Below are 23,727 nucleotides of genomic sequence, written 5' to 3'. Positions count from 1 at the left end.
GAGGAAGTGTCTGAGGAAATATTTCTTTAAAAAATCATTAAGGATCATAGGTTTTATAAATAGGGGCTCACAATGCAGGAGTAATGAAGTTATGATGAGTTTTAGGGAAAGGTTGAACAAGTTAGTGCTTTATTCCCAGGAGCAGAGGAGAATGAAGGGAGATTTATAAGGGATAAAGGGTAAACGCAGGCAGCCTTTTTCCACTGAGGTTGGGTGAGATTTGAACTAGAAGTCATGGGTTAAGGGTGAAAAGTGAAATGTTTAAGGGGAAAATGAGGAAAACTACTTCACACAGTTGGTGTTGAAAGTGTGGAACAAGCTGTCAGCAGAAGTAGTGGATGTTGGTTTGATTTCAAATTAAAGAGAACTTTGGATAAGTACATGGATTAGAGGGATATGGATGGCTATGATCCAGATGTGGGTCAATGGGACGAGGCAGAATAATAGTTTGGCATGGACTAGATAGGCTGAAGGGCCTGTTTCTGTGCTGTAGTACTCTAACTCTGTGACCTTTTTGGTAAAATACTGGAACAGTCTTGTGATGTTTTAGGGTGCTGCAACTTAGGAGAGAAATAAAAACTTCACTGAGGGTGCAAAGGGTTGAACTAAAATTATTCTATCGATGAGAACCACAGTTATAGGGCTGAACTGGAGAAGGTAGGGTTCTTTATACATAGAAGATTCTGGGGACATTGTAGTTAAAACTGTCATTGGTATTAGCAAAGTAGAGAGAAAAAATACAGATGACTTGGTATGAAAGTGATTGTCAAAAAACAGTGAAATATTTTGTGTATAATCAGGACTTAAAATCCACAGGTAAGTCGTGGAGGTAGATTCAGTCATGAATTAAAAGAGGACTGAACGTGTATGTATTTGAAAGGAAAAGAAAATGCAGGTCTTTGAGAATATGATGTGTGGGCAAGCTGATCTGCTGTCTCTTAGTACCAGGATGTGCTCATTCAGCCAAATGCCCTCGAAGGAAATATTATTAACAAAGTGCATGTATGTTACCACACGCAACTCTAAGATTCATTTTCATGTGGCCATACTTAGCAAGTCTCTAGACTAGTATCTATAACACGATCAATGAAAGATCAACCAAACTACAGAAGATGACAAATTGCAAATCCAAATATAAATAAATAGCAATAAATAATGAGAACAGAAATAAGAAGATAGAGTCCTTAAAGTGAGAACATTGGTTGTGGGAACACCTCAATGGATGGGCAAGTGAGTGCAGTTATCCTCTTTTATTCAAGAGCCTGATAGTTGCGGGGTAATAACTTTTCTTGAAGCTGGCAGCATGAGTCCTGAGGCTCCTGCACTGAGGCATCTACCTGATGGCAGCACTAAGAAAAGAGCATAGCCTAGGTAGTGATGGTATTGGATGATGGATGCTGCTTTCCTTTGACAACTTTTCATGTAGATGTGCTCAGTGGTTGGGAGGGCTGTACCAGAATCCACTACCTTTTTCTGTTCAAAGGCATTGCTGTTTCCAAACCAGGCTGTGATGCAGCCAGTCAATACACTGTCCACTAAGTATTCTAGAGAGGTTTGTCAGTATATTATGACCTTATTGTTAAAGTTGTACAGAGTTTTGATGGGGCCACTCCTGGTCTTATTTGCAAAAATATTTGGTTGAGTTAGAGATAATCGAAAAGAGATTCGCCAGGCTAATTCCTGGAATGAGAAAATGTTTCCATTGTGAGAGGCCGAAGAAATTGGATGTGTGTTCTTTCAAGCTTAGAAAAATGAGTCTTGATAGTTGATATTAGTTTTATTCTAATAAAATAACTTATCATTCTCTGAAGATACTGTACATTGGCATATATAGGTAATATATAGGCATATATACTGCTGTGCTGCATTTAATTGAAATCACTATGATTGCTGCTTCCCCACCCCTCCGGATAGTGTGTAATCTATAAAGATGTGAAGCATTCACTCTGGGCTATTTAATCACTAGTTAATTTGTTATCAATCATTTTGTTAATTTCAGTCTTTTTTTCCAAAGCTTGTTATGCTATGCAGAACTTTTGCAGAAGAAAGTCCATCTTATTCTTTGAACTCATTTTAAAACAAGCACTCCTGAAAACTAATCTCTTAAATAGAGAACAATATAATAAATTGCAAAAGAAAACTTAATTCTAAGAATCAAAATATAAACAGAAAATCTAGAATGATGCATCGAACAGCAATTTTTTAAAAATCTCAGATTTTATTTCTGGAGAATCTATTTTGATTCCAGTATTTTGCAAGTACCCCTGAACGTTGGGAATAAAATACATTTATTCCTACGTGTAATATAAATTATGCACTTCAGCGCACTTGAAATACTGATATGTTCTTGAAGGCAAGTTCTGTCTAACAGAAAACAGTGAAGACTTGTTAAACTCTGAATGATGGTAAATAATTTCATCTATAAATTAGTCAATGTAATTTGGCTATAAAAGACTACAGAAAAGCTTGGTAAAATCTTTGTGTCTCCTGAGGAATCAGTATAGAACTGATGATACTGACAAAAACGGATGAAAATTCTCCTGCTATTGCATGTACAGAACAGGATAAATGAGTTTTATATTGTGTATATATGGGGCATAAATTCCATTGTCACTTAGGATACATTTAACTGTTTTTCTTTCTGGTATTCTGCAGAGATTGTAGTACAGCTTCTGAACACTATTTGGCCTATTAATGTTATGGCAAAATGTTCATTGGAATTGTTTATTACTATCCAAAGAAGTAAAGCTTATATTTACACAGTAACCTCTTAATAACCCCAAGCACTTTCCAGCCAATAAAATTGTGCTGTTGCTGCTACTTCATCTGTCCATTGAGATTGAAGGGTTCTTAGTTACACATCGGTTCTATGGGAGATGAGGTCAATATGAGATCCATTGATTCTGCCTCATATTTGCAGGTTCCACTTTGTTGCTTGACAAGCTGGGTAAGTAATATAGGAAATTGTCTGCACTCCTGGTGTATACACTGGTTTTCTTGGTGCTCCAAGTGCATAGATTTGAGATTTTCAATAGCATTCTGAATGCTGCTGTTTGCGCACTCATGGACTATGGAGTTAATGCATGTAAAACATTTTTTGAGGGAGGTTTTGAGGATGTCTTTGAATCTTTGTTTCTGTTTACCTGATAATCTCTTGTCATGCAACAGCTCAGAAAAGAGCATGTATGTTAAAAGTCTAGTATTAGCATATGGATCACACAGTCTAATCAGATGAGCTTTCTGAGTATAATTAAAGCCTTTAATGTGGTGATTTTGGCCTGGGGCTGATACTTATCTGGCCACTGGCTGAGGAAGATTTTGTGTCAGTGTTGGTGGTATCTACCCAGTCCTTTAAGGTGCATGTTGCAGTTAGTCCATCTAGCAGGATGGAGGGCAGGCCACTGCTGCACAATAGACCATTTTGCTTTATGCCATGTATGAAGCCTTGACCTTTAAATATCTTTCCCCCCCCCCCCCCATGTTGTTGGTGAAATTATGGCAAATATCAAACAAGAGAAAATCTACAGATGCTGGAAATCCAAGTAACACACACAAACTGCTGGAGGAACTCAGCAGGCCAGGCAGTGTTATGTCCATAGCCCCCTCCTTTGTGAGAATCGCAAGATCACTGTTGGGTTGGGTCAAGGGGCCCAGGAAATGGGAAAAGAGACGTGCAGGCTGGCTCGTTTCCCCGGCGATGTAAAGCTACGGGACATGGCCATTGTCACTTGGAGACCAATTTGTGGATTGAGCTACTATACTACGTGAACGCCCTCAGGCAAAGAGGGCTGGTTGAGGGAGAGAGTGCACACCCCCAACCTGATTGACATCTATGACCCTGCGAGTCAGGATAAAAGAGGGTCTGTAGGAACAGTCCCTCAGACGCACCAGAAGAAACGTTAAGCGACCACGTAACAGCAGGAAGTCATCTGAAGGAGGCCACGTGCGTTCAATTCCGTGGCTGGAATTGGTGGCTGGAACCACGGACAACAGCTTTTAGCTAACAACGGGGGAATCTGCTCCCCTGACCCAACGGATTGGCATCATAAAAGACCTGGGCAAGTTTAAACGGCATCGCTCTTAAACCCAACAACGCTGCAGCTTGAACGAATTGATAGTGACTGTTATCTTTCCATCGGACAATACATTATCCCCTAGACAACGACAGAGTGATTTTTTATTGGTTATTATTATACCCGCGCTTTAGATTTAGTATTGATGACGTATATTATGTTTGCATTAATCTTATTTTTGTGCCCTTTATCAATAAATACTTTTAAAAATAGTACCATCAGACTTCAACGGACCTCTCTATCTTTGCTGGTAAGTGATCCAGTTATGGGATTTCGTAACAGCAGCATCTACTGAAAAAAGTACAGTCAACGTTTTGGGCTGAGACCCTTCGACAGGACTGGAGAAAAAGAGATGAGTAGATTTAAAAGCTGGTGGAGGGGAGAGAGAAACACAAAGTGATAGGTGAAACTGGGAGGGGAAGAGATGAAGTAAAGAGCTGGGAAGTTGATTGGTGAAAGAGATACAGGGCTGGAGAAGTGGGGTGGAGTCTGAAAGGAGAGAAAAGGCGGAAGAAAGAAAAAGTGGGGAGGAGATGGGCAGGCAGGAAAATAGGGTCAGAGATGAAAAAGGGAATGGGGAAATGGTAATGGGAAGTGGAATTAAAATGGGTGGCTTCTTCTGGTGTCTGGAGTGTAGGTACTCAGTGAAATAGTCTCTCAATCTATGTCTGGTCTCTCTGATATACATGAGGCCGCATGCAGAGCACCGGACATGGTATATGATCAAAACAGACCCACGGGCATTCGCATGGGTCCCAGATATGCTTGCCTTTTTGTCGGCCACATGGAACAGTAATGTTCCAAACCTTCACTGGTGTCTGTCTCCCACTTTTCCTACACTACATTGATGACTGCATTGGTGCTGCTTCCTGCACCCATGCCGAGCTTGTCAACTTCTTCGACTTTGCCTCCAACTTCCACCCTCCCCTTAAATTTACCTGGTCCATTTTTGACGCCTCCCTCCCCTTTCTTGATCTCGATCTCTATCTCTGGAGACAGCTCATCTACTGATATCTGTTATAAACCCACAGACTCTCACAGCTACCTGAACTATACCTCTTCCCACCCTGTTACTTGTAAAAACGCCATCCCTTTTTCTCTCAATTCTTCCATCTCCACCACATCTGCTCTCAGGATGAGATATTTTATTCTAGAACAAAGGAGATGTGCTCCCTTTTTAAAGAAAGGAGCTTCCCTTCCTCCACCATCAATGCTGCCATCAACCTCATCTCTTCCAACGCATCTGCTCTTACCCCATCCTCCTGCCTCCCTACTAGGGATAGAGTTCCTCTTGTCCTCCACCCCACCAGCCCCCGTGTCCAGCACAAAATTTTCTGGAACTTCTGCCATCTGTGATGGGAACCCACCACCAAGCACATCTTTCCCTCCCCCCACTTTCTGCTTTCCACAGGGATTGCTCTCCATACGATTCTCTTGTCCACTCGTCCATCTCAACTGATCTGCCTCCTGGCACTTATCCTTGCAAGTGGAACAAGTGCTACACCTGCCCCTACACCTTCTCCCTCACTACCATTCAGGACCCCAAACAGTCCTTCCAAGTGAGGTGACACTTTACCTGAGTCTTTTGGGGTCATCTACTGTGTTCGGTGCCTCCTGTATATCAGTGAGACCCGACGGAGATTGGGAGATTACTTCACTGAGCACGTATGCTCCATTCGTCAGAAGAAGCGGGATCTCCCAGTAACTACCAACTTCCATTCTGATATGTCAATCCATGGCCTCCTATACTGTTGCATTGAGGCCACACAGGTTGGAAGAACAACACCTTGTATTCTGTCTGAGTAGCCTCCAACTTGATGGCAAATTTCTGGTAATGCCCCCTGCCCATTCACCATTCCCCATCCTCTTTTCCTTCTCTCACCTTATCTCCTTGCCTGCCCATCACCTTCATCTGGTGTTCCTTTCCCCTTTTCTTTCTTCCATGGTCTTTTGTTGTCTCCTATCGGACTTCCTGTTTTCGAGCCCTATATTTTTCCACCAATCAACTTTCCATCTCATTACATCATCCCATCCCTCCCAGTTCCACCTATCACCTTGTGTTTCTCTCTCCCCTTCATCACCTTTTAAATCTATTCCTCATCTTTTTTTTCCCCAGTCCTGCCAAAGGGTCTCAGCCTGAAAAGTTGACTGTACTTTTTTTCCATGAATGCTGCTTGGCTTACTGAGTTCCTCCAGCGTTTTGTGTATGTTCCATGGCAAATATAATCATTTATGTCTGGTTTCATCAAGAAGTGGTTCCTGGGATCCTGGAAGATGTCTGATTTCCAGGATCTTATTATGTACTCTTATTGATTATGCAATGTTATAAAGTTGCAGTCAATTTTATTTTTATTTAGAGATAAAGCACCTGCCTTCCTAATTACACACACGTGACCAATTAACTTCCTCCTTTGTCTTTGGAATGCCTGGTGGGGGGGAAGTCATGGAGTGAGGGCAGATGTGCAGGAAATGGATCTTTTGATCTGGCAAGTGTTGATTACCAGTGCTTGTGGCAACCTTAATTTAAAACACGAAAGAAAAAGAAAACTGCTGGAAGCACTCAGCAGGTGGTTTCTGTGGAGAGACAAGTATTTTACATTTCATGTCTTAAAAAAATAGAACATTTCATTAGAACTCCTGAGAATGTTATTGGTGAATTGTTATTCCAGAATGAAATTATTCCTGATATTCCCAAATTAGAGTTATTCCTGACTCATTGGCCTGAAATGTTAACACAATTTTTTCTCTTGCTAAGTACTTCCAGCACAAAACAGATTGCTAGTTGAACTCTACCTGTCAGGCAGCATCTGCAGAGGGAAAATGTGTCTGTTAAAGTTTTGTGTTTAGAGCCTGCATCAAGACTGAGAGGGAAGAGGAAATATTGCCAATATATAGCAAAATGTGGGAGAGTAGGGACAGAGGCTGGTTGATGATAGATGGAACCAGATTGGTGGGAAGGATAATGGGTAGTTAGGTGGAAGGTACAAAGAGGTGGGAAAAGTGAACAAAATAACCTAGTAGATAGGTGAATGTACAAACGTTTGTATATGGAACAGAAGCAGCTGAGGGTATGGGATATCAGAAAATGGAAATTCCTTTTCAATATTTTTAATAATTATTTGCATAGACGAATACAAAATACATTATGATATTATGGAAACAGAAACGTGGTTGAAATGCCCCATATCTATTTATAGTAAGTTAACCATAATATTGAAAAGGTATATTTTATTCTAATCTAAAGTGAAATCAAAACCCCATAACCAAAAAAATGAAAAACAACAAGTTTGGGTTAAAAGAAAAGAAAAAATAATCTTGGACATATAGTAGTAAATTTAAACAAATAGTAGCTATCATCATTGCTGAACAAGTTGAAGATTGTGAAAGTAGTTCCAAAAAGGTCCCCACAACGTGAAAAAATCTTATCTAGGTATAGAAATAGAACGCCTAATCTTCTCTAAATTTAAACATGACATAACATCAGTCAATCAATGGGCATGTGTAGGCAGAGCAGCATCTTTCCATTTAAGCAACAAAACTCTTCTGGCTAAAAGAGAAATAAAAGCCAAAATATGCAGATCATTCGGCTTAAGAGTTAAATCATTTCCTCCAGTAATGCCAAACAAGGCAGTCAGGGATTGGGTTTAAAGTTTACTTTAAAAAGCTCCGAGAAAGTTTGAAATACCCCTTTCCAAAATTTATCAAGCTGTGGGCAGGACCAAAGCATATGAATTTGAGAGGCCTCTTTGACATTACACCTATTACAGTATGGAGGAAAATCTGAGTAAAAATGGAAGAGCTTATCTTTAGTCATATGGGCTCTATAAATGACTTTAAATTGTAAAAGAGAGTGACGCGCATATAACAAAGAGGTGTGAACAAGTTTAAATATTTCATTCCAAGTATCCATATCAATTGAAATCTGTAGGTCTAGTTCTCAGATATTTTTAATTTTGTCTAATGGAAAGTTTCTCATTGCCAGCAACGTACTATAAATACTAGAAATAGATCCATTTTGTAAAGGTTTCAGAGTAAAAATTGTATCAATTAAATTTTTATCTGGACATTTAGGAAATGTATGAAGTTGAGAATGCAAGAAGTCTCTAATTTGTAAATATTTTAAAATGTGAGGTTTACAAAGATTATATTTAATAGATAGTTGATCAAGTGAGGAAAGACTATCTCCAACAATCAGATCCTGAAAACATTTAATCCCTAGTCTATTCCACTCTTTAAAAAGTACATAGGTCAAAGAAGGTTTAAAAAAATAATTTGAAAAAGTGGGATTAAAGAGTGAAAAACCAAATATCCCAAAGTATTTTCTAAATTGTAACCAAATCCTCAAGGAATGTTTAACTACTTAATTATCAGTTAAATTACTTAAGCATAGAGGAATTGAAGAACCAGGAAGAGAAATAATAGAAAATTTATTAATTAATTAACTTCTGAAGTGAACTTCTGAAGTGATTAATATAACATAACCAAAATGTAAGGTAGCATATGTTGACTGCCCAGTAGTAAAACCTAAAATTGGGTAGGGCTAATCCCCCATTTTTTTTTTAGTTTTCTGAAGGTGAACTTTTTTTAATCCGGTGGTTTTTTCTTCCATAAATAAGAAGATATAATCATGTCTAAAAAGTCAAAAAAGGATGTAGGAATGAAAACAGGTAGGGCTTGAAATAAATATAAAAAATTAGGCAAAATATTCATTTTAATTGAATTGATACGTCCAATCAGTGATTAAGAAAGGGGAGACCAGTTTGATAGTACCTTCTTAACATATTCCAAAAGAATGATAAAGTTTTCTTTAAAAATAAACCTTTTGACTCCTTTGAGTCCTTTGCTTTTTGATTTGGCTTTAGCCCCTTTAGCTATTGTGTTTCATGAATCCGTTGACATCTCGGGTATTTTAAGGAGGGGTATCACTCATAAGTTGTCGCTTTATGCTGATGACTTTCTGCACTACATTTCTAATGTGGAGTTCTCGCTACCTTCAGTACTTCTTTTACTTTCTGAATTTAGTCAGTTCTCAGGATATAAACTTAATCTTCATATGAGTGAACTTTTTCCTTTGAATAATTTGGTATCAGTCAACACTGACCTTCCTTTTAAAATTGTAAGAAATTAATTTACTTATTTGTGTATAATAATTCGTAGAAAATGGAAATTCAATGTTCCTACAATTGTGTTCTAAGTGGTGTATGAGATATTTTTTGTTTCAGTTTTCATTTGGCCTGTGACTGGAGCAATGGCAAAAGGCTCAAATCAGATTAATGTGTGAGTGGGAAGGAGAGTTCCTGACTGGGAAACCTCAGTCAGTCCGGATCGGGAGCAGCATCTCCAACACCATCACACTGAGCATGGGGGGGCCCCCCAGGGCTGTGTGCTCAGTCTAATGCTGTTCACTCTGCTAACCCATGACTGTGCTGCAACACACAGCTCGAACCACATCATCAAGTTCGCCAATGACACGACCATGGTGGGTCTCATCAGCAAGAATGACGAGTCATCTTACAGAGAGGAGGTGCAGCAGCTAACGGACTGGTACAGAGCCAACAACCTGTCTCTGAATGTGAACAAAACAAAAGAGATGGTTGTTGAGTTCAGGAGGGCATGGAGCAACCTCTCCCCGCTGAACATCGATGGCTCCTCGGTAGAGATCGTTAAGAGCACCAAATTTCTTGGTGTTCACCTGGCGGAGAGTCTCACCTGGTTCCTCAACACCAGCTCCATAGCAAAGAAAGCCCAGCAGCGTCTCTACTTTCTGTGAAGGCTGAGGAAAGTCCATCTCCCACCCCCATCCTCATCACATTCTACAGGGGTTGTATTGACAGTATCCTGAGCAACTGCATCACTGCCTGGTTCGGAAATTGCACCACCTTGGATCGCAAGACTGATCACGGATAGTGAGGTCAGCTGAGAAGATCATGGGGGTCTCTCTTCCCGCCATCACGGATATTTACACTACACGCTGCATCCGCAAAGGAAACAGCATTATGAAGGACCCCAAGCACCCCTCATACAATCTCTTCTCCTCCTGCCGTCTGGGAAAAGGCTCCGAAGCTTTCGGGCTCTCATGACCAGACTATGTAACAGTTTCTTCCCTCAAGCTATCAGACTCCTCAATACCCAGAGCCTGGACTGACACCTTGCCCTATTGTCCTGTTTATTATTTATTGTAATGCCTGCACTGTTTTTGTGCACTTTACGCAGTCCTGTGTAGGTCTGTAGTCTAGTGTAGCTTTCTCTGTTTTATTTACGTAGTTCAGTGTAGTTTTTGTACTGTGTCATGTAACACCATGGTCCTGAAAAACGTCGTCTCATTTTTACTATGTACTGTACCAGCAGTTATGGTTGAAATGACAATAAAAGTGACTTGACTTGACTTGACTTGAAATGACATGCAACCAGAAGCTAGAGATGAACAGAGCACAGATACAGTGCTGAACCGTCACCCGGTCTAAATTTGATTTCTGCAATGCAGAGTCAGTCAGAGCTGAAAACTGCCTCTCTGGCTGGAAGGCCATCTTCTTGGTATTTCCTCCCATACACACTCACCTAACCACCCAGGTTTGTTCACTGTCCACTTCCATTATTGCCTTCCCCTCTGTCACCTAGCACCACCTCCAACCCCACCCTTATCTGGTTTCACTTTTTACCTCTGTCACAACACTCCCTTGTATTGTTTATATGCTGGCATCCCTCTCCATCTTGATGTTGCATCTTAACCTGAAACATTGAAAAACACTTTTTTGCCTCCACAGACTTTTTTGTTTCATATTTGAGCATCAACAGTTTCTTTTATCTTCAAGTATTTCCAGCACTTTGTTTTAATTAGATTTCCGATGTTTTGATTTGTAGATAACTTAGAACCCATTTAATCATCAAAGTGAAGAGACCTTTACTTTGTGGGATTTAATTGGAGTAAATGCAATGATAAAGATGGATATTCTACGTTATCCCTAAGTTGTCTTTGAACCATATTTGACATTTGGATTGCTTCCATCAACACAGTAAAATAGATTAGCATTGCTAAATTTAAATCATTATGCTGATCAGTTTTCTGCACAGAATGGATTAAATTACTTGGTCACATTGAAAGGTTCTAAAATGTTTTGGTTATACCTCTGTACAGTAACTGTAGATTGCTGTGGCTTTGATGTTCTTGTCAGTAATCCTAAAGGTGATCAGATGACTCCCTCTACTCCTTGAATATGTAGTCCACATCTAATTTGAATCTCCAGTATGGATGGATTTTTTACTCCATTGAGACCAAAGGTTAACCAGTTTGTAGTCATAGTTGGCTTAAAGTTCAGTTAGATAAAAGTAATGTCTATAGTTCATTTGCTTAGTTGGCATTCTAATTAAGTCACAAAAATCCATTTAATTCAGGCTGTGAATTTTGTCCATTTTGTCACCCTTGAGAGCAGCTAGTTAGCTAGAGGAATCATGAGAAAGGAAAGCTGACATGTCATTATTAGTGTATTATGCTGCTTAATTAGGGCTGCGTACTCATATATTGGGGCCGACAGTGAGAAGGATACAATATCCAGAGTGTAATGTCATATTTATCATTAGTTCTAAAGTTAATCAAGCACAGATTAATAAGCTTTGACTGCATGCTATATTAAAATGCCATTACACTAGTAGGTTGTGAGAGTACATCAAAACACACAATGATGTAGATATGAAATTTCTATTATCTAAACAATACATATCACTTATACATTTTCTCTCTGTATGCCTTGACAAACATATTCATTATTCAGATGATGTTTTCTACTTGGTGTTGCATTGAAAAATATTGTGTGGAATGGATGGGATTGCAAAACAACATTTAGACACCTTAGCAACAAGTAATAGATAAGATTATGAAAAGGTAAAATTATGATTTACCCTTTGAAGGCAAACATTTCATAAATCATTTTTTTACCAGGTTAGTAGCTATGATTGGATCCGTATGGCCACATTAAAAAAAAGATTTTGATTTAAATAGCAGGTGGGTGCAAAACACTTTACAGCTATTTTAATCAATTTGCACAAGCAAGATCCCTCAAACAGTTGTATCATAATGTTTTAATGATAATGATTGAGAGCAGGTTTTTGAAATCCATCAACAAGAACAGATGGTACTTGCTTATGAGCAAATATGAAATTTAGTCCCTCTGGCAGTGCAATAGCCTTTGATTCTATACAAGAGTAGCAGCGAAGATCTTATGTCTCTGTATTTTGAACATACAATTTTTGAATCAAGCGACTATCCACTGACAAACATTTTTCAAAATCTGCTGTTATTGAAGGATCGAAGTAAAAAGCAAATATAACTCACTTTTTATTTTTGAGTATAACATGCCCTCACATAGCCCTTTCCCTACTTACCTCCTTCACCCTCAACACAAATACAATGCAAGGAATTCATGAAAAAGGTTGAAACTTGACATTCATTTCTGCAGCTGCTAAATATCTTCCCACATTCCCAAGATCCTAACATTTAGGCATCTCCACTACCTGAACCTGTCCGTGCATTTAACTGTCTCCCTTGTTGTCTCTGATCTTATTTTATGTGGTGGCCTAGCTTTTTTCCTGACTCTATTCATACAGCCTGGCTGTTTGGGCCTATTTCTTTTGATATTCTATCTGTTCTGAGGATGTAAAAACCATTGAATTAGTTGGTCTCTATTTTCTTAATATTTCATTATGACGACCTGATGAAAGTAATAATAGTTAAATGGCATAACTGACTTCGGAAATATGATTGACCTGAAGTCTGTTGCTAGTACTTTGTGCATTTTTGCTTTGCCTTTTCAATTGTTTTATTTAGGGGTGAAGCAAGCAACTTCTCAGGATTTGAACAGGTTTTACCTGATTTTGAGTCTTTCAAGTTGAAACTGTCAGAGTATATTTTTTAAAAATGCTCAAATATATATATAAAATATATATAAAAATATATCCTTTATATTATCAGAAAAATACCAGCTGAATTGGAAACTTTTTTTGTCACAGATGTTGCCTTCTGCACAGTACCAGGGTTTTGCTTTAATGCTAGCTACTTTGTGTTGGTTTTGATTCATGTAATGATTTAGCCTGTCTTTGATGGTCAGTTGTGTATTTACAGCAGCTGCTGAGGTTTCTTTGGCAATTAGCTTCTGATTAACTTTCTGTGTCTTTGTGGAGCAGAATGGCCTTGACCTCTGTAGTCAAGCAGAAAAGACAGATGTGACTGTGAGGCAGATCATGGGGCAGGTGAGGAGACACCACTTTGTCCTGTACTGGAAACAAATGTCTAAGCCTGAGTGTAACAGTGTATCTGCTTAACAGCTTTTACAAATGAGTACCTGTCCAACAGGGTTACGATAGGGACTCCGGTCTGTGATTCTAGGATAGTGTGTTGCCACCAAAGTTACAGAATGTTTGAGTGGCCACAGGACATCCTAAAAAGGAAAGGTGAGCCCCCAGTGATCCAAGTTGGTACTAACAATGCAGGTAAAAAGAGGATGCGTACCTGGAAAGAGAATTCAAGGACTTAGTACTACTTCTCTCACTGTGTGGCACTACCTTAATCCTGCCCTTATGACAGGGACAGTGCTGTGCTTCCTTTGTACAATCCTTCCACAGAGCATCACTCTCAGTCCTGCACCTATGACAGTGGGCATCACCTCAACTGCATCACCCCTCTAACAGTACAGCACTCTCTCCATTCAGACACTGGGAATATCTGCCAGAATATTGGGCTCATCTCAGATGGAGATTTTAAAACCAGAAACTCCTGACTCTGAGGCTGTGATGCTCATGGGAGAAAACATTTGTTAATAAGTTCTTCCCCTATTTGATCTATGAATAGATACCAATGCATATCTGAACAAGGGGGTTGTCATAACTTCCGAGAAAGCATACTTCCACACAGAGGATGAAGGTAATCAGGAACTCCCTCCCCAAAAACCTGTGAAGGAGGGTATCAATTGCAGCATTCACGACTGAGTGTTTTGTGAGACACATGCACATGTACACAGCACAAATAAATAATAAACATTTCCAGCCTCACGCATGAAAATTCTCCTTCATACACACTTATGTTTTCTTTTGCGCACTGGTATAAAACAAGACTGCTAGAAACTCATGCACACAATTCCAGATGGTGCTGTTCTCTTGAAAACCAGATTAACCACAAAATACTGTATTGAAAAGTTGAGCAAGCTACAGCTTTACTCTTTGGAATAAAGGATAAAAGGCAACTTGATAGAGGGATATAAAATGATAAGAGGCATAGATAGAGTTGACAGCCAGTTAGTACCCTTTTTGCAGGGTGGTAATGGCTAAAATGAGAGAGTATATCTTTAAGGATATTGGAGGAAAATACAGAGGGGATGTCAGATGAAGTTCTTTTTTACATGGAGAGTAGTGGATGCATGGAATACACTGCCGGGGTGTAGTAGAGATTTATATATTTGGACAACTTATGAGACTCTTAGGTGCACGGATGAAGGAAATATGGAGGGCTATGTGGGAGGGAGGAGATAGATTGATCTTGGAGTAAGTTAAAAGGTTGGCACAACATCATACTGAGCTATAATGTCCTCTGTTCAGATATAGTATTTGGAACTCTTTTTGAGATGTAGTTAAATCAAAAGTGCAAGTTAAGTTAAATTTTACTCTCTCTACGAAATATTCCAGATTTATTGGGAGCAATGCCATTGCGAATCAGCCAGTCACTTAAATTAATTAGGGCAAAATACATCTGTGGATTTAACACTGCTCATTGCAAATTGAACCAACTTGTTAAAATAAATAATCTTATGGTGTCTTCATTTTTGATTAAGTGTCTCAATTGTTTAAGCATTGTTTAATCAGGCAGTGTGAATAGGTGGTGCCTATAGAAAAATGAAACAGAGGAAAATTGCTTAAGTAATGGTTTGTGCTGAAAATCACAAGAGCATTTGGCGGATAGAAAGATCTTCTTCTTATTCCAATAGCACTTATTATTCTACAGATTTTTTTTTTTTGATAATCGTTCCAGAAGACCGATGGGGTCTGAGTCCATAGGACACTCAAAGCTGCTGCACAGGTTGACTCTGGTTAAGAAGGCATACAGTGTATTGGCTTTCATTAATTGTGGAATTAAATTTAGGGACCAAGAGGTAATGTTGCAGCTATATAGGGCCCTGGTCAGACCCCAGATGGAGTACTGTGCTCAGTTTTGGTCGCCTCACTACAAGAAGGATGTCGAAGCCATAGAAAGGGTGCAGAGGAGATCTACAAGGATGTTGCCCGGATTGGGGAGCATGCCTTAGGAAAACAGGTTGAATGAACTCAGCCTTTTCTCCTTGGAGTGATGGAGGATGAGAGGTGACCTGATAGAGGTGTATAAGATGATGAGAGGCCTTGATCGTGTGGATTGTCAGAGGCTTGTTCCCAGGGCTGAAGTGGTTGCTACAAGAAGATGCAGGTTTAAGGTGCTGGGGAGTAGGTACAGAGGAGATGTCAGGGGTAAGATTTTTGCTCACAAAGTGGTGAGTGCGTAGAATGGGCTGCCAGCAATGGCGGTGGAGGCGGGTACGATAGGTTCTTTTAAAAGACTTTTGGATAGGTACATAGAGCTTAGAAAAATAGAGGGCTATGGGTAAGCCTAATAATTTCTAAGGTAGGGACATGTTCGGCACAACTTTGTAGGCTGAAGGGCCTGTATTGTGCTATAGGTTTTCTGTGTTTCTATGTTCTCCAAAAACAATTGTGTATTTTCCTCATTAATAAATGTTCATCTATTTTAGAGTAGATTTCATCTGCATATCTGTTTTTCTGATGCGTCTTCATCACCTGGGGAAAAATAAATGCCACAATAAGCTAAACTGAGAGACCAAGTATGGTGTGGAATTTATGAACAAAATTCTTATGTAAGTAGGTGACTGCCTGCAGTGCCTTTACATTGAACATTTTCCCATCTAATTCTGTACCCAGGGTACACTATTTTTTCTAGGAATTTATAGGTTGATGGCATTGCAGTTCATCTGTATGACTCACTCTGTTATTTTTTTGGGAAAAAAAACACAAAAGTTTACCTGGCAAATAATGAGCTTAGACCACTCTGTAGCTTGTTTGAAAGTTATATAGAGAAAAAATAAACTAGTCAGAAGTACAAATTGAGGAGGAACTTAAGGTCTATAGGATGGCTGTTGATCAATTTTATGCGCATCTGCACAGGGTGAATGAGCAACATTTTTGGACTCCAGTTTCAGCTTCTGAATGAGGCTTGGGCGACTGATCTTTGTGAAGGCATTTGCTAAACCATGTTATTTTTCTTAGGTTGGCAGATGAAGGAAACAATGATGAACACAAAATGCTTTATATGATGTTTCTTCTGATGTCATTGGACTTGATTACATCCCTTACTAATAAAGTGGCATATGGCTAAATTATATTTAATAAACTGGAACAAATTTATATTGAGTGTGAATAAATTTACTCATTAAGCTCTCTTTAGCATAGAATTTGTATGGAATAATTTGAAAAAAATTAAAGAATTATCTCTTTGAATAAACTCTTCTTGGGCTTCCAGCAGCCGGGTACAAGTAACAATTTAAATGATATTTCAATGACAAACTCTGCCGTCTTCATCTGGGATGATGCTGGGTGTGTCTAGTCTGGTGGTATTTATACTCCAGTCGTTCATCCCTCCTGATTGGTTAGTCTTTATCCAATTAGGTTTCAGCTGTCCCACCATGTTTACAGTCAGATTCCAGTGCATCTTTGTTAAAATTCTTTTCCTCTAGTTTTATTTCAATGGCTTCCTTCACCAGGCATTCCCTTCATATTGCTTGTATATTGAATGTCAGATTATATCTTGTTAATAGGGGAATGTTTATGGATAAAGTGGATCATCAAAGTTCAAAGTAAAATTTATTATCAGAGTTACATACATGTCACCACATAGAACCCTGAGATTCCTTTTCTGCAGATATACCCAGCAAATCTACAGTACAGCAATAGGATCAAAGGACAACAAACTGTGCAAATACAAACATAAATTAACAGCAATAAATAACGAGCATGAAATAACAAGATAAAAAGATCCTTAAATGAGTGTAGTTATCCTATTCTGGCAAAATGAATTGATTGGAGCTTTTAAAGACACTGCTAAAATATTCACTGTAAGAAAGTGACCATATCATTTCATTCCTCATTCATCTTATTTTCAAAGCAACAGTTATGAAAACTTCTGCTGAATAATCAAAGCTTGTAAAGCTCTATGGTTCATCCTGGAATGAAGCTAATTTAATTAAACTTTTTAAAAAAGTGATCAAGTCTAGCTTTTTTGTACCCACCTACTTGTGGTTTTTAGAGATGTAATATGTAAAATATGAAGGATATAACTAGCAGAATAGGTAAGGAATATGGTATATTTGAATTTTCAGAAGACATTTGATGAAATACCACATAAAAGGTTAATCTACAGAATTAATGAGATTAAGATTAATACTATGTATCAAGCAGGACTGGAAGATTGGTGGACAGACAGGAAATGGAGCTTGAATAAAGGGGTCTTTATCAAGGTGGTAGATGATGGATTGTGGGGATTCGGGCTTATGTTCTAGCTGTTCACAAACTTAATGAAGGATATAAACGTAGTATTTTGAAGTTTTACGATATCATTAAACTGGATGAGGCTTGAAGGTGATATAGGTAAGTTGAGTAAGTAGAGAAAAATATGGCAGAGATAGTATGATGTGGGTAAATATATAGTTATCCGCATTTGTAGGAAAAACAGAAGGTCACAGTATTACTTTAGTGTTGAAGTCTTGCGGAAATAGTTTCTGTGTGGTAAAACAGTCATTGAAGATATAACACGTAGGGACAGCAAGCAGTTAAGAAGGCAAGTGGTATGTTAGTCCTTATTGTAAGGGGTATTGAATACAGGTGCAAGTATGTTGTATTAAATTCTTATTAAATTTTGTGTAATTTCAATCTCCTTACCTTTGAAAGGGAGTTCTTGCCATAGAAGGGATTACAGCACAGTTGATTGATTCCTGGGGTGACAAGACTGTCATGAAAGGAGAGATTGTCTTGACTAGCTATGAGGATAATGTTTAACTTAACTGGGGTCTCTAAGAACAGGGGATTGTAGTCTCAGTAGATGAAATAAATTAGGATTGAGGTGAAATAAAATGTCTTCACTCAGAGTGAAACAATGGAATTCTCTAGTACAGAATGATATGGAGGCCAAGTTACTGAATATATTTAAGGTGGTAGAAATTTAGTTTTCTTTAAATTATAAACTAAATAGCGTCAAAACATTTCTAAAAAATGAAATATAAAAAAATTATTTAATTACATTATACAAAAAATACTTTACTTCCAAAAACTGATTACTATTCATTTGAAAAGGACCTACTATCAGGCAAACTCATCGAACAGGCTTCCCAACCTGACAGCTAGGAGGCTTGTAGAATATCATACTTTCCCCTTGCAACAAGTTGCAGAAGATGCTACCATTGTCTTAAACTGATACCAGGGTGGAAATGGAAGGCTTTAGAAGTCCTGCTTTGAGAGTTGGAGTCATGATGGTGGATTCGTCCCAATGTATTAATCACTATTAAGTTTGTTAAATAACAATGTAGCTCTTAGCTGTCCTTAATAGAACAAGAATATATTGTTTTAAACAATGTTGCATTTTAAGGGAAGTTGATGAGAAAATTCAAGACTTTCTACAATTTTAATGTATAAATTAGATCTCTAGTGATAATCTGTGCATAATGTCTGTTTAGGATCACAGTAAACTGTTGATCCTATAACTGGAATAGCCTATTTAGTAGTGGAAATTTATAAAAGGAACAACGTAACTTCCCCCTATACTATAATAATTTTATTGGAAAGCTATGAAGTGATAGATTATAGCACAAATAATGCACTTCAGTTCAATCTTGTTCATATGTAGCAATATACTCAACAGGCTTGTATGATGGGTTTATTAAATGAAGTCTATTCTTACCTGTTTACCAGTGTTGCACACTACATGTACTTTGAATTATAATTCAGTAACTTGTGGTAATATTTTGTTTTATGTGCTGTGAGTTTTTTGTTGCGGGTGCATCATAGTCCGGAAAAACATAGTTTTTGGTTGCATGTATGTACAATTGGATGATGATAAACTTGAACTTGGTTGTGTCCCTGTAGAACTTTAGAAATGTATTGAATTTCTTCCACTGAGGTTTTCTCTGGAGAATGCAGCTCAAATCCAATATCATCTCATTAACATTAAAATGGCTCAGAGTTTGAAATGTTTCCGGTGTGTCATAGTCACTATTATTTTTGAATAATGGCATTTTCTTAAACGATTTGACGTTTTTGTATGTGAACGTTAGTTATCTTTGGTAGATTGGCTGGTTATTGAAATTACCAAAGGAACAGATTCTGACTGCACATCAAAGTTTATTGAAATTTTCAGAAAGGAACTTCAACCAGACATAATCTGTTTTCAATTATTGATGAACACATATGTATTGATTACTTCCAGCCTTCTATAAGTATTTCCATTTTTTTGACTTGTACTTATGGTAATTTGATTGAAACATATTTTTGGGAAGCCCTAGGGACATATATTAGCTTTACATCTTATGAAATGAATAAAAGTACTTGAGGTTTCAGTTTAACTACTTCATATTTCGGCCCTCTAAAGTTTCTATTAAAATACTCATAGTGTTTTATAGTGACCTTTTTTTGGCAAATGGAGTTTTTCTCATCCTGCTGTTCGCATTGATGACTCCATAAATCATTCTAATGCAGCACCCTCCTTATAAAGTTACCTTTCAGTTGTGAGGTATGTGGCAGAGATTTATCACTGCCCTCTGCTTATAATTCACTTAGCTCAGCTGAAGGAGAATGGAAATGTAAGCTGTGCTTTTCAACTACATGATATATGATGTGTCTACAGAGATACTATTGGCTTTGATGTTATGCACTTCACCTGTCATAATACCAATCATGGGTTACAGTGATCTCATGGCAAGGGGAAAAAATATCTCCTTGTTACAAATGAGTAACTATAAAAAGGAGTTTGGTGCGAGCTTCTCTGCTTTCCTAACATCAGTCCCGTACTTACCAACTTGTAGTCCTTCTGTATTACTTGTGTTATAGTAAAGTGCGATTCTTGCCAGTTCTTGTGAAATGCCTCAAAAGTTTGAGATGTGCAATAAGAAATTATGTGAATACTGTCTAACCACTCATCATTATTTTCAATATGCTGGTACAACTGCAGTAATTTCTGGACAAATGGGAAATCATCTCCCTCCTTTGAATATTAAAGGAGCTATTAAAATTGAGAGCAATACACCTTATTGCAGAAAAAGTTTGAGCTTACCTAGTTAGGAGGCAATATTTCTGATTGACCCCACTCCATTATATATATATTTATAAAGTAAAAGGAATAACAACATTTCTTCAAAGAGAAGTTTCTGTAAGAGTGTGGCCTTGCCTTTTAGTGACAGAGGAGCATTACTGAGGGATGAACTAACACTGAGGGAATACTGCCCTGTTAGTGGGGGGGCAGAACTGGAGAAACATCATGCTGAGAAATAACTATACAAGGATAAGCTATTACATAATTTCCTAACACTACCGAATGACTTGGGTGGCAGATTGGAGATATGTCTGTACTGATTGATGTGTAGGACACTCCTCCTCTCTGCTGGCCTGCAGGTCACCCTTAGTAAAGACGTACTCCTGCTTACCCTCTTTATTCAGGGTCATGTGAAGCCATGGGAGCAGGTGGAGGATGGTCATATGAGAAGTTAGCGCACATTACAAGTTCTGGTTGTGCAATTACTATCATCAGACAGGCAATCTCCGAAAAGTACTTATAATGCCTGCAGTCACTCATCTTGTAAAGACACTGTCTGGAGGAAGGCAATGGCAAACCACTTATGTAGAAAAATTTGCCAAGAACAGTCGTGATTATTGGACCATGATCACATACGTTATGATAATGACTAAAGGACTGTTGCCCAATTTGATGTAGTTTTCAATGTGTGCTGGTCTATTAGAGAGACATACAGAGAACAGTAATAGTGCGGGACTATCGCATTGTATGTTTATCAGATGGAACGTTAATGTGAAATTACATTAATGTGCGCACACAAATGTAAAAGTAAATCCTACTGCACTGCTTGAAAAGGCTTGTGTGAGTTACCTTCCTCTTGAAGCCTATCAATCAATTGCATCATCAAAACAGATTACTTGATTAGCACTATTTTGGCTTCCATTTTTTTCCCCTTCATTACAGTAGTAACTCCATTTCAAAAGTACTTTCTATATGGGTAGTTTTTACAGCCATGATCCTTTCATTGTATTTCTGTAATTATCAGTTTTGTTAGCCATGGCATTCTACTGGTTTAAATCAACCAAAACAAGTAAATAATTCAAGAAAATCACTGCATCTCAATTTAATGCCTGTAATAGTTATAATCATCATATAAATACCTAAATCCATAGGAGTTCCATGTCTAGTATGCTTACTGCTTTTGAATACAATGCAAGCAATAAGTATTTATAAGTTTTTAAAGTTTTTACTTTAAACTTTTAAAATATTTTTTCCACACCTGTAAATTGTTAAGTATTGAACACCGCATTTAAACAGTTATCAACCACCTTCAAGTTAATACAATGGCTTGAATATTTTGTATCAAACATAACAACAATCCAAAAGTTAACTATAATTAATACATATTAATCTTACGTTTTAAGTATGCTTGAACACAGCCTATTGAATGGATACATTGTATGCAGTCTTCAGGAGCCTTAAATATTCAAGTGAAAACATTTAGCTACTTACTGTTCTTACATTGAAAATCCCATAATTTAAAGATGAAAACAAATCTTGAGTTCCCAATTCTGTTTTGCTTTTTTGTGTGCAGTTTAGCCTTATGGCTGTTTAATTCATACAAAGTGAAACAGGGATGTTGATAAAATTAACTTGTAGAAAGATGGAAGCTTCTTTAAAAATGTTCGCTGTTACAATACAGTATACAACAGCTATAGAAATTTTCATAATTTATTAAAATTAAAAAAAGACACTCTTGCACTGGAAATGCAAAAGCTAACCAAATGTTGGTATTATGTGGTAAAGGATGAGAATTTCCCTTAACCCCTTCGGTTGTGGAGAGATGCTACATAATTTGCCTGAACTCCGTAGATAGTTTAGGAAGTTGATGGTGCAGAGGATAGTGAATACAAGCCAAGCCTATCCGTTTCATGATGCTGTTCATGCTTTTCTGTACTTAGATTACTGAAAATGGGAATTTACTAATGTAATGTAACTATTTGTATTTGCATGAAGCCTTTAATGTTGCAAAACACTCCAATGAACTTCAGAGGATTGATATCAAAGAAAATTTGAAGTCATGTATGTATGGTAAAACCCAGATCTCTGTGAAGCATGTCTGCAATCTAATTCATATTCTTTAATGGTGGGAACTATCTACATTTTGATCTGACTTTGCTTCATAAAAGTGGCTAGCAGTCATTGAAGGCAAGTCATTCTGTTCCTCCATTTGTGATGTCCTGTTGACAACTTTATGCTGATTATCATGTGCCCAACCAAAACATTATTTTGTTGGTTTGGCAATTTCAGCTGAACCCAATAATTTGTCATATTGAGTTCAGAACCACATTTTCATGTGTCCATCTTCAAAGCAGCTTGAGATGCGTTTTAAAGATAATGGATCTTAGTGATGTTTAAAAAAGCAATTGAAACACCAGATATTATCGTCTTTGTTTCAGGAAAAAGATGGAAGAGTAAGCAATGAAATTGTCCATTTTTTTCTTTTCTATGAAGTATTTTACTATGGATTGTGCTTATTTTTGATGAAAAAAGATGAGAGAAGCAAAGGATGATAAAAATATTACAGTGCAATCTGACTACAGATTTGTTGCAGTCAGTGCTCATGTTACTGCAAATATGGGGATGTATAAGTGAGTGGCGTTTTATATTAATTGAAATGTGCAATTCAAAATGTGAAACAGTCGTGCTGAAACAGCAAACTGAAATAATCATTAGTCCATGTGCAATTATAGTAAAGCAATAGGGGTCCATTATTTCATTAGGATGTTTTAAAATAGGGATTATACAGCCATGCAGCAGTGCTGTTTGTATTCTGCAGTATAAAACAATTATCCTTGTACATTTTGAAATGAAGAAACAGATGAGATCTTGCTTGCTAATGGAGCTATAGAAACTACAGCCTACTGAACAAATTAAAGAGAGATGGCATGAAATCTAACTTTGGTAATCATTTCAGAGTGCCTAAGTTAGTACTATAAAAGGAGAGTTAACTTGAGTGATGCTTTTAAATATCTGTCAGCTTTTGTGGCTAGCGGTTTGATTTTGTTTTATCTGCACCAATGTGTGCTGTTTGCTGATTTCTCAAAAACAGTACTTTTTATTTGAAATAATTAAGTTACACCCTTAAAGGCTTCTAAACTAATTTTACTATACTATCCAGTGTTCTGGAGAAACTTTCTATCTTATATTTAAACAAGAAAGAGTGCATTTGTTGTTCATCCTTAGTGAACCTGAAAAAATAACAGCCTTAGCCTCAAAGCAATGTGTAATGCATTGGTGGTGATAGAGGTGGTCCTACAGTGTTGTTAAATAGAAACTTTTGTAATA

At 37.7% G+C, this 23,727-nt stretch overlaps 1 protein-coding gene across 4 annotated transcripts in view; it reads left to right on the top strand.

The window, feature by feature from the left end:
• Window positions 1-23,727, top strand: part of LOC132378990 (serine-rich coiled-coil domain-containing protein 2-like) — a 646,565-nt gene that overhangs the window by 385,018 nt on the left and 237,820 nt on the right. The gene's annotated exons all lie outside the window — the stretch shown is intronic.

This window comes from Hypanus sabinus, chromosome 21 (assembly GCF_030144855.1).
Source record: "Hypanus sabinus isolate sHypSab1 chromosome 21, sHypSab1.hap1, whole genome shotgun sequence".
NCBI classification, from domain to species: Eukaryota; Metazoa; Chordata; class Chondrichthyes; order Myliobatiformes; family Dasyatidae; genus Hypanus; species Hypanus sabinus.
The sequence above is the reverse complement of the archived record's forward strand: the minus strand, read 5'-3'. Positions and strand labels throughout refer to the sequence as shown.